This window comes from Plutella xylostella, chromosome Z (assembly GCF_932276165.1).
Source record: "Plutella xylostella chromosome Z, ilPluXylo3.1, whole genome shotgun sequence".
NCBI lineage: Eukaryota > Metazoa > Arthropoda > Insecta > Lepidoptera > Plutellidae > Plutella > Plutella xylostella.
The window spans coordinates 3,397,256-3,416,005 of record NC_064012.1 but is presented as its reverse complement, the minus strand read 5'-3'; the positions used below and the strand labels follow the sequence as shown (position 1 = coordinate 3,416,005).

At 38.1% G+C, this 18,750-nt stretch overlaps 1 protein-coding gene across 10 annotated transcripts in view; it reads left to right on the top strand.

Annotated features, from left to right (window-relative positions):
- The first annotated feature begins 1,258 nt into the window (after positions 1 to 1,258).
- LOC105392050 (glucose transporter type 1) overlaps positions 1,259 to 18,750 on the top strand; it is an 86,245-nt gene continuing 68,753 nt past the window's right edge. For 5 of the 10 annotated variants that reach the window (XM_048632742.1, XM_048632736.1, XM_048632738.1 and 2 more), the window contains exon 1: positions 1,260 to 1,534. The gene's annotated coding sequence lies outside the window, so the exon portion shown is untranslated. Of the gene's footprint in view, positions 1,535 to 18,750 lie in introns of all 10 variants that reach the window. The other 5 variants (XM_048632733.1, XM_048632735.1, XM_048632731.1 and 2 more) reach the window with 3 other exon arrangements.

Here is an 18,750-nt window from a genome sequence, read left to right as displayed (position 1 = left end):
CTAGTGTGCATTGCAGGTGTCATCATTCTAGCACGCATTCCCTCGCGCCGCGACCCCCTGCTCACTCTCATAAATACACAACACATGTTTCGAGATGCCCCAAAAATCGATACCGGCATACCATCGGGCAGACCCAGATTATTTTCAGACGTTTTGGCACGAGGCGGGAATCGAACCGGCGGCGTTGGGCGCCCACATGCCGTGTGCTAATAATTAAATCAGCGCCAGGTCAATTATGCAAGTTAATCTTGATTGTGTGGACGCGGCTGGCTCTCCGGGCCGATGCTTGCGCCGGTGCGCGCTCAAATATTTTGTAGGTTATCTGACCTATGAAATAAATATACATTTTATGAATCTTCTGAATTGATTTGGCATAGTTCTGATTTAAGAGTATATATTCGATAAAGACTGGTGGAATTGTGAGGCTTTTGGGCATTCTTTTTTTAAATAATGAGTGCTTATTTATAATTATACCCACAAAGCAAATATTATACCTACAGGACGTTCAAAAATGGTATAGCAAGCTGAAAGGGAGTGACTGACCCTTTCGTGAATAAATTTGAAAATTAGCCGCACATCATCATCATCATCATCATCATCATCAGCCTTCTATCGCCCACTGTTGGGTATAGGCCTCCTTATTTGTACGCCAATTCTTCCGCACAATTACCATTTTTAGTCCTAGAATAAAGCTATTAAATAAAAATAATAAAGTGTACTTCCTTGGTTTAAAGTAGATACTCGTAGTTAGTTGGCAAAATAGTTTTATTAATTGAGTAGAATAATCCTATGCATTTAAGAAATATACACTCACGCGCAATGAAAAAATTTCACCTGCGATTGCCGTAACACTATGTTGCTGGAACATTTTCATTGCTTGTGTGCTTGTGACTTCGTGAGTGTATGATTGAAGCCAACGGGCCTCAATATACCTTAAATGTAAGGATAATAATTTAAAAATGTATTTTTTTTATTGTTTATGTTGTAAAGCGTGGAAGTAGGCGGGCGCGCGGGGCGGGGCCGGCGCGGCGGCGGCCCGGCTGCCGTCCGCAGAGTCTCTCTCAATTTTCATTATGACGTCGATTCGGAGCGAAGCGTCATCATATAAATAAAGAGATATACGTTGGAGCGGTGCTGGTGGTGTGCTTTGGCCACAGCGCTAGGCGCGCGTGGATCGATCGTGCGCGCGGCGCAGGGCGGGGTAGGGCGGGCGGCGCGGGGCAGGGGGGCGCCGCGGGGGGAGGCACGGTGGCACGGCGCAGGGGGTGGAGGAGACTCGCTGGAAGTGGTGCGCGGCTCGCGTTTTGACCGCATCGACCGACACTTTAGTATAGGCGCGAGACGCCTCGAGCAGGCCGGAGCCACGCCGACCTTCGCCGCTCGCTTACGCTCGTCGTTCGCTGCTCCCAAGCCGCGCCCCCTGCCCCATGAGCTCGCTCGCCGCGGCGCGACCATCGACCCAGCACGCGGCGTGCCGGCGCCGGCCCTGAGCCCCGCGCGGGACCACGCGACTCGACCCCTCACCTCGCGCCAGGTGAGTCTTTGACCCCTCGCAGCTCCTCCACCACCGCCGGCAGCCGGCTGCAGACCATCAGAAAATAAACTAGACTAGATGCCCGATTTTTCCATACCACTTTTATAAAATTTTACCGTAGTTTTCTACGAGTTTTACGCAAGTAAACATAGGCACACAACTTTTGTCGTAAAGTTTTAAACTTTAGATGGATTTATTTTAAAATTCCTGACAGAAACCCATAAAGTTTTATAGCCTAAACTAAAGAGAATATGGATTATATAATATCACGAATACGAACAGTCGGAGTTGCCGCCATTGCAAAGAAAATAGTCTTGATCCCAAAAGTTCGCGTGGCGCGCGGCGATCGCCTTTTCGCCGTCGTGATTTGGGAAAAGTCGGACGGTGAAATACTTGAGTAAAAATGTTTTTGTGGATGAAATATTTACTTGCAATAATTTAGATTATGGATGAAGTTGTGTATGGAATCTGTTGAAAATATATTAGTAGGCAGTGGTGTGTCGCAGCGGCTCCGCTGTTGCGGGTGCTACATAAGTGATCGGCGATCGACCGCGGATCCCCAGGACACACTCCCCAGGACCACTTACATACAACAATACCCAAAATCTTTCCAATAACTTTGAAAACATGTTCATGTGCTCGGCGACCTCATTTGCTGCGCTAAGCATAGGCTGGCGAGGCGAGAACTACCTCTGTTCTTGATTGACCGTCTTCGGTGGCCACACTTCACTGAAGATGCGTCAATTGAGGAATGAGGCGTGTATCTCGTCTTCAACTTGAATGCACGGCGACAGTTAATTAATTATTTCCTGTTGAATAATTAGCAGTTAGTCAGATAGGGTAGCAAGGATGTCGTGTTTGACAATTTAGAGATGCATTTATGGGCCTGAAAATGGCTGAAAGTTCTGCAGCGCCGGCCGATATCGCTCTCCCATACTAAAGACATCAACGCACAACTGCAGCGGCGGCGCACTTCGCTGCACTGGACTAGACAACAACGTGTTTTAATCGTTCTTACTTTAAGATTTAATCATTTTTTCCTTATTTAGCTATGACAACAGTGATGCAGCAAAAATGATTTTTAGATGGATGCACCAGGTTTTGCAGCTGTTTTAGGTACCTTTGCTTTGCGACTTTTGATGAAATCGGTAAGTATTATTGGAGAAATCAACCGACAAATGAATAACCTACTTAACAGATTAGTTAATAGAGACTAGAGTTTTACCAGTTTATAATCATAATCATCATCAGCCAATAATAGCTGGAGATAGAAATTAGGAAAGGCCTTCCTCGACACTAGTAGTTAGCTCTTTGAATGGGCCGGTGCAGTGCCCCAATGATATTCGTGGGTTTTACTCTGTAAGAGTATACAATAAGTAGGTACACTTTATTTGCACTAGGAACAAACATTACAGAACAAAAACTTAAAAATAAAACAGTACAGAGAGAAGGCCTTAATGTTTATAGCAATCTCTACCAGACGAACAGTGGATGTCAAGCACAACAAAAAGCGTGTCGGTGACCAACTGAACTAGAATTTATTATTTTTGGTTAAATGGCTGTAAGATTAACATTTCACTGACTTTGCCTCTGGTCAATGAGGATTGATGCATCTTGAAGATTCCAGCTGCTTTAAGGTTCTCATTCATTTTATGCATTGTTGTTGTTGACGATAGAACCTTGAAGCAAATTTTATGAACTATGGTAACAAACCCTAGACCAGATCAGTTTTTTATCGATACGCTAAAAAATGTGTTCGATGTTCTTCGCAGTGACTCTCTAAAATGAAAACTTGATAACTCTTAGGCACCTGGAAATTCCTTGCAGTGGATGGTTATGCGTTGATGATGATGATGATGATTGTACAAATTACTATAAAGCATTACGTGTGCACAGCAGCACCATGATAAAGACAGGTGATACCGGAAATGGATCAAACTCATTATTTAAGCCGATGTTTAATCGATGACTGTGTTAGCTATACATAAATCAATTAAAAAAACACCAATACAACAACTACAAAAATAAGTAAGTAACTGCTAACCATGACAAACAGAGTCTTTGCAAAATTATATCGCACTCTTTATTCAACTCTGGTACAACTCTATCTGGAAACTCATCAACATTTGAACAGTTAAACATATTTTGATGAGTCTTAGCGACTATAGACTCTTACAAATTAAAAAGTGGCTGTTCAAAAGGTTTCGGTTTTTTCCAGACAACACAGCACAGTTATGACACCCTTCTATTTCCATTACGGGTAGAGGTATATTTATAATAATCTTCCGTCAACAATAATGCTCTGCTGGACATAGGCTTCCTAAGACCACTGTCATAGCCTGACTAGAAAGATGTTCTGAGTGCCGCGTCACGTTTGCCTGATCTTAAGTAGTGTTTCTTGGACCAAGTCAATTCTTAAAATTATAAAAAAATCATCGGTATTGATATACTAGCTCTATTCTTTGCACTAAATCAGTTGGTTCTGTAACTGGATCTCTTCAGTCATGTCAGTCAATGTTTATGAGAGTGATGGAACAGAGAGTGCTCCTGCACACTTGGGCACTAAAATCTACAGCTGATCTCAATGAGATTAGCTGCTGTGGTTGGAATACTGCTAGGGGGATCTTATTATTTATTAATATTAAGCTTTAAATATAGGTACCTTTCAACTTTAGTCGAGACTGCCTGCTCGCAACCGGCAACGGTGGGACAGCCTCCATCTGGCTGGACTTAAGATCTTGCAAAGGCCCGAAGTTAAGTAGTGACTAATATTTAATCTGTGCCTAAAGTATGTAGACAGTTCAAGACAGCCGAGGACAGAGTTTTGTGACATTCTTTGAAAGAGAATTGTGTCTATAATTAAAACAAACTAACGGGCAACTGCAGGCATAAACGGGATGGCTCTACGGCTCTACACATATTCATATATTTTTTCGACAGGGATCTAAAATTTCTAAGAGACAATGCTACTTGCAATCAAACAAAACAACTTATATTAGCTCTTTCCTTAAATTTAAGTGAATGCCCAATGCTGGTATGTTGCCCTCCCGTCGTGAATCTAACAGAAACACACAAAATTATACGCGTAGAATGTATGATCGCCTTCTTTTCCGGGGCATAAAAAACATGAAATGTTTTCGGACTTCGATCGCAGCCACGTGGACAAGTCAGTATCCGAAGTCAAGGTTAGTAGAAAATAGAATTAAGGCTATATAAGGAGGAATGTGAAGAAAATAGCAAGATGTTGGATATTAATAGTACACTTTCCATTGTCTGATGCTCGTAGCGTCTTACTACGTTGATATTACCTAGAGACAACGCATGTTACCCTGATTATTATGAAGGCTGCTACCTTCAACTATCATATTTCAGGTGAATGAACTGTTTTCTTACTACTTTTTCTTTTAAGGTGAAGGATCAAAATATACACTAGTTGAAGATATAACTTTCGTATTCGACGCAATAAATTACGTTTATGGCTCTAATTATAGGGTGATTTTTGTAAGGAGGTTTTACTAAACGTCTTACTGTGAATATTAGTTACTATAAAAAACATAGACCTACTACACAATAAAAAAGTGCCTATATTTATGTATTGGGTTTATAAGCTCTTTAACAATTGATACATTATTAAAGGTAGAAAAAAGATTTGCTACTAAAATAACGTGACTGGAATTTGTATGATATTTACTGGTTATTTTCTTCTGTTTACACTACACTACACTAGTGTGTGTGGTCATTACAGCCTCACAGCCTGTCTACGCTTCATTCTTGCGTCGTGCAAACAGTACGCTAACTCGACTGTAATGACCCACTTTCCGCTTTCGTATCACAATGTACTATTGCACTAGGGCAGATTGAATCCTCATTGAGATCCCACTAGACAAATTATCACCAACGGCCGGGTTTTTTTGATCCGTAGTCCACTCCCACAAGTCAAGTCATGTATTAAACATGACAGCTACATATAAATTTTGTTGGTTTATATTTTATAACTAATCATCATTGAGTATGTACACCCAAGTCCGCGTTGTTCTATGCTAATAATTTACGATATTTGACCATGACGTCCATGCATGACCAATGGTTCAGTTAACGAGGGATCAAAAAACCAACCGTTAGTATGTATCTTTCAAATACAAGATAGAGTATCTTATCCAAAATAAAGTTAAACACTGTCCGCATGAGTAGGAATGCACTTATACAGCTACATTTGTTTACTGTCAAAACGGGATAAACGTTTTGTGCAAGCTATTAACAACCATTAGACGAATAAACAAAATCTAAATTTTTCTAACCGAACTAATTCAAAGCAAAAGCTCACTTGGAAAGTGAGGTGTAATTTGTCGAGACATTTATTGTACTGACACTTTGGGCCTTACCACAAAAACTTAGACGGTATTTAACAGGTGTTTAGCGCTGTCCAACGCTTACAAAATCTGTCAAATTTAGAATTAAATATTAGGTAAACAGTGTTTAAAGTTTTTTGTGGCAGTACAGTTTATCTTTATCGTTTATTGTTAATCAAAGTTCTAAAATGATACCAAATTATATTCGTAACATTGTTGGTAAATAAACTTTTCTTACTCCAATCGGAAAAGGCTTACGAGGAATCTTACTAATAAAATACTCAAACGGAGAAAAAAGAGGGCAAGAAACTCCAGTGATTTCTAATCTTATTTGCCAGGCTGTAATATTTCTTTTATGTATGATACATTTGATAGTATAGGTAGAATAACAATTAATTTCTATTTTGAAATCTGTCATCTATTCTTTCTTGATTTGAAATTAAAGCAAAAATTAAATTATCTATAAGTAATTTTAAAATCATTCGGTCTGAATGACTGACTTACAATCAGCCGAAACTACTGATTTTATCCTCCTGAAACTAGCAGGGATGGTTTTTTGTAAGGGGAGGCAAAGTTTGTATGGAATAACGTGATTCCTTTGTACAATCGACTTAAATTTTTACATATCTAAAAATTGTTAGGGACGAGAGCACTTCCTTCATGGGAAAGAAAACATTCTAAGGCGAAGCGAAGCTCGCGGCGGGTCAGCTAGTAAAGCACTATAATGTTAATAATCGATATTTTTTGTACAAGATTTATATTTAATATACCTACTTATATTCGTAACATTGCACGCTTCAACTTTGGGAGAGCTAGGTCGTATCTTATTCTTTTATATTAGTATATGATTGCCTTACAGCCATATACCTCTGGTCTGTTACATAATACGCATGTTTCGTGGATCTAATTTAATATATTACGATGATATAATACGACGTTAAGTTCAGGAGAGTGGGTGCGGCGTCGACTCGTCTGGCCGTCGCGTAACGCCACCGTGCTACGCCGCGCAACACACGTTACGCGGTCGGCGCGGGCTCCAACAATGAGATAACGATTCGAGGTGTTTTTGGCCAAATATAACTAATACCAGCTGTTCCCGCGAGCTTCGCTTCGCTTTAAAAAGTTATCCCTTGGGAATTCCGGGATAAAAAGTAACATAGTAACTATGTGTTAATCTAGGGTGTCAGCTAACACCATACCAAATTTCATTTAAATCGATTCAGCTGTTTTGACGTGAAGAAGTAACAAACATACACACAAACTTTCGCCTTTATATATAAGTAGGATACACTCACGACTATAATCACCGAAGTCAGAGGTGTCTCGCACCAAATATCAATCCTAATCCTAACTTCCTAACTAATATTATAAATGCGAAAGTAACTGTGTCTGTCTGTCTGTCTGTCTGTTACTCTTTCACGCCAAAACTACTGAACGGATTTAAATGAAATTTGGTATACATACGGTCTGGACCCTGGGATAGAACATAGGCTACTTTTTATCCCGGAATTCCCACGGGAAAACTTTTTAAAGCGAAGCGAAGCTCGAGGGAACATCTATCCTAACTAATATTATAAATGCGAAAGTAACTGTGTCTGTCTGTCTGTCTGTCTGTCTGTCTGTCTGTTACTCTTTCACGCCAAAACTACTGAACGGATTTGAATGAAATTTGGTATACATATGGTCTAGACCCTGGGAAAGAACATAGGATACTTTTTATCCCGGAATTCCCACGGGAAAACTTTTTAAGGCGAAGCGAAGCTCGCGGGAACAGCTATATTTTATAATAATGAAAATCTTTCGGGATTAAAGAGGTCACAGATTACCTATAACAAGATGTGTTTTAGAGGTAGTAGCGGCAACGACCACCAGTGATGGTGCTGCAGTATGCGAGTGTTTGATAAACAATGAACAAACGAGATGGAGTGTCGGTGCAAAAAAAACGTCGGTTAGGAGATTTGAGACTTTATTCATTAGCATAATTTATTTTTATTAGGTTGAACTTAGGTTTGAGACTTTATTCATTCTTATTTTTTTTGGTATTAGGCTGAACTTAAAATGTTTATGTCAGTCTGACAGTAAACAAAATGCGAACAGTAAAGTTGTAGTAAAAGCTTTGTTTTCTGCTCATCTTGTTCGTATTGTTTATCAAATGAGTTGATAATAGTAATCAGGTTTCAGGTTCGCATATTTTTGCCATACTTTTTAAAGAGCTTGTACTTAGAGCGTATGGCTCCTTTTGTACAAGCGTTGATATGCTTCTAACCCCGTCTGAGTACGATTAAAAAACGTCTCCAACGACCGTATACACTCTGATAAATAAGCTAATCTGGCCCTGTAGCACGGGGCGCTATTAAGACGTGACAAGAGTTATCCGTCGCGCTCGCTGAGGCTGCGCGATGTGAGTGAGCGCGATGCAAAACTCTTGTCACGTCTTAAATGCGCCCCGTACTAGCCCTTCGGAAACCGCCTTAACATGACCCTTCTTTTCGAGACGGCATAACATTTGAAATCTTATATATACTTATATATTAGGTACTTTATTATTGCACGGTGAAGCTTCGAGTCAAATTATTTGAAACTAATTATGTTCCACTGTGCAAAAAATAGTCAACTAATAAAAATGTATATAATAATCCAATGTGAATTCACAAAATTGCAACCAACATTTCACAATTGATACCGACATTAGACGCGAAAGAGGATTACGAATGAAAATGAATTAACGAAGCATCATATTTTTCCCATTCTCCGTATTTCACTCATAACCAGATGTGAGAGAGCTTTTGCTGGGGCTCGCTAGAAAATGCTTCTGTTTACAATTTACATTTCAACCACGAGCTCAAATATTCCGGTATTTTCTAATCCTCTCTGTTCGACTTACGAGCCGAGTGCTACGCCTCGAGTGCTACGCCGCTACGGAATCCGTAGCACATTGCTACGAAACCAGTCGTAGCAGTTTTCGCAAAATATAAAAATATTATCGTCAGTTATTTTTATTATTTTTATATAGGATTGGAATTCAGATTGTGTGTGCCGTATTATATTAAATATCGATATATGCGACAGCTGTGTAGAAATAGAAATAGATAGAGTAAGAATCCACGATTGTACAATCATTTTTCAGTCCTTAATTTTGACTGCCAATCGTTATTATAATTAGTTAAACACCGTACAAAGAAGACGCCAAGAAGCACACACAACAATAATAATACGTGAGTCAAAATAAAAAGCATAAATTTAAAATAACCAGTCTAGTAGGAAAATCCTTGAATGAAAATATCTCGTGATGTCTAGTCGAAGCGAGCGTAATTCCTGGAACCGTGTTTGTAGGTAGTTGTAGCGCAGTACCGACGCATGTGTAGTTGGAATCAGCTGATGGGCTGCAGCGAAGCGGTGACGTCACCGGTGTATGCAGACCCGCCGCCCGCCCGCGCGGCGTTGCCGCTCCGCCTCCACGCCCACCGCCACGTTGCCACATCGTGCGATCCGCCGCCTTACTTCATAGCCCCGAATTCCAGAATTGAATACAGGGTTCGCAACGTTTTGGCGTTTTTAGTTTCGATTGTAAATTCGCCATTTCGGCGTCCAATGATTGCTTTTGTTGATGCTCATAAATCAATCTTTAATGGAAAATCGAATTTAAAATTGTGATCAGTAATTGTACTAACATCTTAAAAAAATATTAAATTATAAATGACCCTCTAAGAAAAACACTAAGGATATAAGATTGTTTTTGAATATAATGGTAAATTTAATATTTCATGCATAGGTCTTTATTTTCGATAATTAATTATGTCGATTCTGAAGGCAGAATTTCAAATTTTAGAGCTGTCGAATTCTTAATTTCTTTAGAATTTCTAAAGCCTACACTCTTACAAGCACAAAATTACGCAAAATATATTATGTGTATTATTATTGTCAAAGTCAAAGTCAAATGTTTTTATTCATTGTATAAATATAAAAATTTCTGATGAACGTAAATTTTTACAAACTATTCTCCATTCGGAAAGGGGGCTTTGTTTTTGTGTCTTTGGAGAAGAACGGAGGCAAGAAAATCCTAAGACTTCTGTTTTAGATAATATCAAAAATATTAAATTTAGTTACTTAAAAATAATAAAAAATGGCCCAGCTGTTTTTTATGAAAAAGTAACAAGCATTGTTTAGGTACAAGTTATATTTGTAGGGGTTACATAGTTTAATTTAACTAGTTTACCAAAATATGAAAACTAAAACAAAAAATCTAAGAACTTCAGATTTTCAGTCCGGTGTGAATGTTTGAATTAGACAGTGACAGCAACAACTTCTATTTCTCAGATAACATTTATCAGACCATGAAAAATCAGCCCTTACTTTTATTACTATGGTCTGATACGTCTCGTATGAGACCATAGTAATAAAAGTAGTAGATAAAGTCAAAAATAGATGTATACCTAAGTAGCTTGACAAACTCACAAAAATATTTTTTTATATCTGAATATTGTTCCACCACTAGAATAAAATACACATATAATTAATTCAAACATTTTGTTTGTTAACTATGCAGTTTGAAAATGCACAAAAGTGCAGAGCTTACAAATCTGACGGTAGTAGGAATAGGATTTGACTAGGCCTGCTCAAATAGTCTGTGATTCCGTGACTAAGTGACATTGAGTAACGCGCAGGCAGCCTACGGCAGCTAGCCTAGTGGCTACTAATGACCTCCCCATTTATTCATGAGTGCACTGCACAGCGCACCCCCTAATCTCTACGTGTTGTTACACGATTTGACAGCTGCCATTAGCCTGACATATGCCCGGGGACGGATATAATTTCACACAATCATTCATCATTTCGATGCAGCCTATGGAGCGCCGCGGTGTAGTTACTCTGACAATAGTCTCGACAAATAACACCCCACTGCTACCACTGAGCTCTTGTTTTAATTAGTTCGGTTACAAGATTTTTTGACCTCGTTGAACTTGAAACGCTTTGAGAGTTAAAAAAATGCGGACAGTTGTTTGCTTTGTTGTAAATAATGTATTTAATATTCTAAAGACGTTTGGTGTTTGGTAAAAGGACCATAGTATCAGAGGTTATAGGAGATTAGAATTTCAGTACTCACATAATTATTATTTTGGAGAAATCTCATCGCGGCGGCGGTGGCGGCGGCGGCGGCAGTCACCAGTCTCGCCAGCAGCGGTTAACCTCAAAGCTGTCATAGTTAGTTCAGTAGCTAATTCTTTTGTTAAAGTCCGCCCTTAGGAAATGTGTAACTTTTTTCGACTAGGTGATTCTTAGGTACATGTACGATGTACGTATACAAGAATATTGTAATATAAAAAGGTACATCAATAGTATATTCTATCTGTTCACATTCACACAAACTTTATATTTAATGTGTGTTGCAAGGGTTGTATAGCAATTCTTAAGGTGACACTTACAACTTACAGGATCACTTTGTTGTCCGTCTGTCTGTCCCCACCCTTTTTCTCGGAAACGGTTGTTTTGATGGTGGAGGGTATCGTTGAGTAGGCCTTTCAAAAATATTATAGGTAGTTATGCTGAAACCATTTGATTCAGTGATTGGTTTACGATGTATAAGGCTTCAAAGTGCAAATTTTTGATAACTTCAAGTACCCGTTTGTTAGTTACCCTTGCTGGTTTTTGTTGGATATGGTTGGTCAAAAAAATATGAAAAAATTTACGTATGACGAAAGTAAAACTATCTCAGGTAAGTAGACTTGTACGGAACCCTCAGTGCGCGAGTCCAGCTTATACTTGGCCGGTTTTTTTTATTTTTGAAAGATAACAGCACTATGTACACCGAAGATAAAAAAAAAACTAATATTTGCGTAATATGTATTGGGCCTTGCACCAGAGCTGTGAGCTCACACATGCACACAATCGTAAAATTTTGCAAATCCCTCTTTTTTCGAAACAGTTTTCATGTCTGTATTAATTATGAATGTCACCAGAAATTGTTTATACTGAATATAAAAGTTATATCCATTCAGAATGCGGACAAACATAGATTAAGTATAATGAGTCCAATCCCTACGTTAAAATAGCGAAAAGTTTAAAATGTATTTGTATAATATTTGTGGGAATTAATCAGTTTCTGCATTTGTATTGGCAGGTATTTGCGGAGATAAATAGCATTGAGTTGGGCGTGGTCCAATCATGCTTCAGTTAATGTATATTGGTACACATATAAACGTATATGGTTTGCTGCTCGATTGTAAACAAGCTTTATGTAAACTGAATTCTAGGAATCACTTTCATTCAAACGTATTTCAGGCATTGTACGCTATTATTTAAAACAATATTGTAGTGTTTGATTAAAAAGTCTTTGTAGATATTAGTAGACAATAATATGGCTGCTATATTAAGAATTTTATACCCGTCACATAAGACAGGTGTTATGCGGTAGAAAAGAGTGTTTGTGTAAGTTTTTCTCCAGACCCTGTAATCAGTAATCACGTCACTTTACTGTCGGTGGGACACTTTGGTTTTATACTCAAGTATTGATTGCCAGTGAACATAACTTTGTTTATAAAGCGTAGGTACGCTTATGTAGGTATTGATAAAGTTTTTGCAATTTCAAAGTGAGTAAGTACTTATTATTACGTATATTAAGTAAACACTGTATTTAGTCGTTATTTTGGTAAACTTAAACTTCACCTAAAAAAGATACAAAAAACCGTCGAAAATTCAACATGGCCTCCATGTCCAATTAATGAATAAATTCACCGTGTTCCGGGTCGGATGAAGCGGGCTAATGTACATTTATTGGTGAGTCGGGTGAGTATTGGATGCCCGTCAATTCCTCACCGCGGCGCCGCGGGCCCTCGCGCCATCATGTCCATCTGACTGACATGCTCGGTGTATGCATCAATCCACGTTCGTTTAAAACAACCAAGTGAAATTAATGTATGTATTGTGCGTGTGGCTGTGGACGCTTTTCAATGCAAACTAAATCAACACAAGATGTAAAGTCAAATTAATAATCATAAAAAAATGGAGATATAATTTAGGCGTCGGCCACATTGCACGTAGTCTACGTTCAGAGTTCCGAGTCTTCATTCACCCACCTTTATTCATCCTAAGCCACCGCATAGGATACACAGAACGTGGAATGCAGAACTCAACTCTCACGCGCATTGTACCCAACCCGACCATTTTTCAGTAAAGCTCTAAAACAAGAAGTGCATGAGATGAGGCTATGTCCCGGACGCAACGAATTTCCAAAAGTTGTACTTAGATTAAAAAAGTGGCTTTCTATATGATTTTTGCAACCTCCCGTAGAGGCGAGTAGAAATATTGAGTATAGTAAGAATTATATATTATTATATTCTGTAGCTATATACAGGGTGATTGGAAAGTCGATGTATTCCTTTAAATGGGTTGTAGTTGAAGGCATTTTCAGTCGATTGAACCCCATAATGCATTATCCGAAAGTCAACCATTTCTGAGTTATTTAAGTTTTAAGTTTTTTTAAGAATTTTGCCAAAATTTTTGTTTAAAAGCAAAATATTTCAAAATCTAACGTTTTTTTTAATGTTTTTTTTTATTGTTTTGCATTGGTGACACCTAAGTCAACTAATCATAATCATTAATTGTTCAATATTTTACTTAATTTAGACACAGTGCTTCAAAATAGATGAAACATTAAGAAAATGTTACCAAAAATTAAAATAAAAAAGCTAATTTAAAAAAGTCCAGTTATAAGGCATTTCACCTTAAAATGTAAACAAAATCGTTCGTTTCCCTACTGAGATTTGTCCGCCTATGCGGTTGTTTTGGCTATATCTCGGTCATACCTTAATCGATTTTATATTGGAATATGTCATTTTAAAGCTTATAAATTGATAATGTTTTTAAGCTGTAGTGCCTGAAAAATTGTCAGATAAAATTCTTTATTAATTTAGCTTTTTTGTTTTCACCTTTCTTAACATTTTCTTAACGTTTCAACTATTTTGAAGCACTGTGTCTAAATTAAGTTAAATAATGCGCATTTAATGATTATGATTAGTTGACTAAGGTGTCACCAATGCAAAACAATAAAAAAAAAAAACGTTAGATTTTGAAATATTTTGCTTTTAAACAAAAATATTGGCAAAATTCTTAAAAAAAACTTAAAACTTAAATAACTCAGAAATGGTTGACTTTCGGATAATGCATTATGTGGTTCAATCGACTGGAAATGCCTTCAACTACAACCCATTTAAAGGAATAAATCGACTTACCAATCACCCTGTATAATCAAATCATTGTGGACATAGCGAAAATACATTTTCAAACATCAATAAGTAGTAAGGTATATATACGTTTGTCGCAGTGAAATGAGGCGATACGGAGAATGGCGTGTCAAACAATTTGCTATTCCAGATCTGGGTCAGAAGACCGCTTGTGCAAGTGATGGTTTTATGCATAAACCAACACTGGGTTAGATCCCCCAGCTATGATATCCATTCTCCAATATTCCATGCATATCTAGCTTTAATGCAATTGTGGACGATCACACTCACATTTACAGACGCTTGCAGGAGTTAAATGTATAATAAAAACTGTACACGTTGGTTCTTTCTTGCCACAGAAACCGACACACGGTGAGCTGATATTTAGCGCTGTCAAATACCTAAGGGCTTAATTGTACACAAAACTGTGGTGAGACGTCGCATCGCAAATACTGCGACGGTTTTGACAGTTTTTTAGGCCGCATGCTTGATTACTGTCGCAGTTTTTTGCAATGCGACGTTGCATCGCAGTTTTGTGTACAAGCCCTAACTTATGCATCTGTCAAAAGGCAGGTAAACAAAACTGATGGCTAGTTTACACAGTGCGAGCTAGCGTACGAGTCAGCCTTCCGAGTAGCTGCACTGCAGTAACTCGCACTGTTTGGACGTAACTTACGAGTAACTCGTACGTGCGAGTTGGTCAGTAGCTCACATCCGAGTTACTTCAAAATTTTTTTGTTTTCACTCGCCTGCCCGCCCGGCAGCAACTCGCCATGACAGCGGCTCGGCCGTCGGTCGCATCGTTTGGACACGATCGGCAGTTCACTTGACATCGCGACTCTACTCGGATTGGGACTGGGTGTCGTGTAGACAGCAAAGGCGAGCCGAGCTACTGGCGTACGAGTACACAAACCGAGTAGCTGTCTACTGGCCAGGCAGCAGCTCGCACTGTGTAAACGAGCCTTGAGTCGTTGCCAGCGGGTAAGTAATACGAGGTATAAAAACGAATGGTATAACATTCACAAGGTATACGCCCATATGATATAAATTTATTAAGTATAACAATCACTGTGCATAACAAACGAAAGCCATAGTTACTAAATACATAATTTCGTAAAGAATAACGTTCAAAAAGTATAATTTCAATTGATATAACGATTAAAAAGCATAACGTTTATAATATATAACGTTTATAACATAATATATTCTACAGCTGATTTAATAATCATAATGTATAATGCACAAAAAGTATAAAAGATTGTCGTATCGTATTTTCATTATTATTGACGTTATGTGGGGGGAACGCTCCGCTCCGCTTCGCTGCGCTCCGCTTTGCTTTTGATGAACATGTGCACCTAACCGCTCCTCCTCGCTTTGCTCGTCGTCGCACCTATCTTTATGTTTTGGTGCTCGGGGGTTTGACGGTGTTGGGTAATTAAACACAGATTATGTTAGTATGTTTTATGAACTTTATACTAAATGATAGTATATATTTTAAACGATATACGTTATGTATGTTATACGAATTGATATTAGTCCTCGTAAGTATTATATTTGGGTTCCGCTCATATCGCATAATCTTTATTGGCCAAAACTCATTTCGCATAACTCGTATGGTCTAAACTTTTTTGGCCGAACCATCACTTTGCCAAGACTTATGTGGCATAAGGCTCGTTTCGTCTAAAACTCTTTAGGCACAATCTTTAAACACCTAAGTTTCGTTTGCTCAAATTTATGTTCGTCTATACCTATATATAATCTTGTTTCTCCTAATGTTATCTTAATAAATAATATATTAAGTATGTAGTAAATGTACAATTTGTGGTATTTTTCTCCTACATCCCGAAAATCACGATACGAGTATTGTATGATCAAAAAATCGAAAGTTAAAGACCAATATAATTATTACAAACCCCATGAGATCGAAACCTAAAAATAGGTGCGACACGAGCAAAGCGAGGAGGAGCGTGTTAGGTGCACATGTTCATAAAAACCAAAGCGGAGCGCAGCGAAGCGGAGCGGAGCGTTTTCCAAACAGCGGAAACAATACAAGGCACCAGTTTGCGCTATGTAGGGAGACGCTCCGTCAAAGTTAAAGCCAAACGAATATTATTACTTTGTATAAACCTATGCCATAGCATTATTAGGCTATTCAAGATTTGGCAATATCATTATTATGGTAAACAATGTTATGCGAAATAACTTTTTACTAAACGAGATTTATGCCATACGATTTTCGGCGTAACGAGACTTTGACCAAACGTTACTATGCAATACGAGATTAGGCAAATAAATCTTATGCCAAAAAAGGTAAAACCATTATATTTTTTTATATTTTATAAAATGTATGTTATACCAATTGAATCTTATACCTTATGAAAATATAGATTTTGTTGTTATACATAACGTTCATTATATGTTGTGAACGTTATTATTATTATACATTTCGTTTTTATACGTCGCAATACGCACCCGTTGCCAGCAGGAGACAATAACCTACTTCTATCTATCTACTTTTACCAGCTAAGCTTAATACTGCTATGTGCCCTTCATTCCCGCTACGCCTGCGAGGAGTACGGGGTTGGTAGCAGGGATTCACGAATTACGGACATCATCGTCAATAGGGAATATGCAAGTGATTCAAATAAAGGTCTAATATTATTTTTAATAAATTTTGTTATTTCAGAATTATGCTCCATCAATATTTTTGATTATAATAGATATTTGAGCGAATTAATAATTGTTGAAAAGTACAAAAAAACTTCGGTAACTTTTAATCTTTGAAACGTGACGGATTTTCTTAGGGCGGAGTGACGATATGTCTATCTCATAATAGTCTATGCCTAACTGAGCGTCGGCGCGACTGGCGAGACTCATTATTCTGAGCCGTGAAACGTCGACGATGACGTCACACTCCTTCATTCAAAGTTTTGGGCGTTTATGGTGGACGCGTTGATAAATTTTTAACTTTCTTAAAAATACCTTAAATTACTTTTTTTGGCGTTGATTTTTTTATTACTATAATAAAGCGATGTAAAACTATCGAATAAGAACATAAAAAAATACATGCATATTCCCTATTACGAGATTTTGCTGAGATCACTTTTATCTCGGGTGATAATGCCAAAATGTTTCGCTTCCATTCTTCTCTGTCGGTGACCAGCAAGTGGAGGTCTGGCCAAGACATCTAGTCATCCGGATCGCCTTGTAAACCCCTATTATACGTTTACTAAGTAAATTATTACTTCTTTCAATTAATCAGGTTGGCAATAAAACATGTATCAGGCCATCGTATCAGAGATCAGGGGTCATTGGACCGTTGACGACCCACTGGGCATAATCATTTATATGGGTTAAGTAGTACATTTTAATTGGAACTTTGTAATTAAGAGCATTGGATGCCATCTCAGAGGAAATAATTAGTATTAAAAAGCAAGTAGAAAAAATTCTTCTCGAAATCATTTTCTACAGTTTCTTTCTTTCTTTTAACAGAAGACTTCAGCTTGGAGATTTTCAGAGCTTATGTCCATTGCCTGAGATCAGTTTTGATGTTGTCCTTCAGTGAAACCCGAGCCAGTGGCAGTGGCCATATATGCCGAAAAACTGATGACCGGTGAAGTCAAGAAGATCTCGAGTGCATACCACAACTATGGCAAGTGATGATTTTTTGACATATAAACACAAAGATGCCGGCTGAGTGATAGCAGTTCTGTAATAATACTGTTAACTCCTCAATCGTTAGTAAGTACCTAGGTATGTCAAGATCAAATGGCGGTCGGATGGCGTAGTGGTTAGTGGCCCTGGCTGCTATGCCGAAGGTCCCGGGTTCGTTCCCGGCTGGGGCAGGCATATTTTTTTAAAGACAGATAGGTATTTGTACTCGGGTCTCGGGCGTTGATATTTATATATAATATGTATCTATCTATGTATTTGTGTAGATATATCAGCTCTCTGATACCCATAACACAGGCTCTGCCTAGCTTGGGGTCGGATGGCCGTGTGTGAAGATGTCCCCACATATTAAATAATTACCTATATACCACACACCTGTCTAAAGTTTTTCATAAATGTATCCAATATTTCGTTTCATTGTTACGAACATTCCTCTGAAACCATTTTTAAAGCCAACCAATTTCAATTAGGACCGCTTTGGATTCGACAGAAAAGTTTGCGATGAAAATTGGTGGCGTATTTTTGAAATCCCTTTTCGTGGGAAAATGTTGTACTTTTTTATTTGAATAGTTTGACGTAGGGGAATGATTCATTGGTACAGTGATGGCTTGCATGCACGTTCTCTATTGATTTTGTAGCGAATAGCCTAAGCGTATAAGTTACTAAGTTAGATACAGCAAAGTTTCAATCAGTTTTGGTACGTTTGCAAAGCCTATTGAATGTACCCGATATGGATGAAATATGAAGTGAATATGTTTCTGATCAAATCGAATAGATATATATATCCTGTTATTTTATTACAAACCGGAATATTCGAAACCGGAGTAACAAATATGATTAACAACCATAACTAACGAAATGGACGTGATTTTTTAATAAGTAATATAAAGTTTTAGTCATCGATTTGTTTTTTGCCTTCAGTGATTTATAAACAAAGTAATAATTTTATCAGTATCGAATAGTAATTTAGTAACGA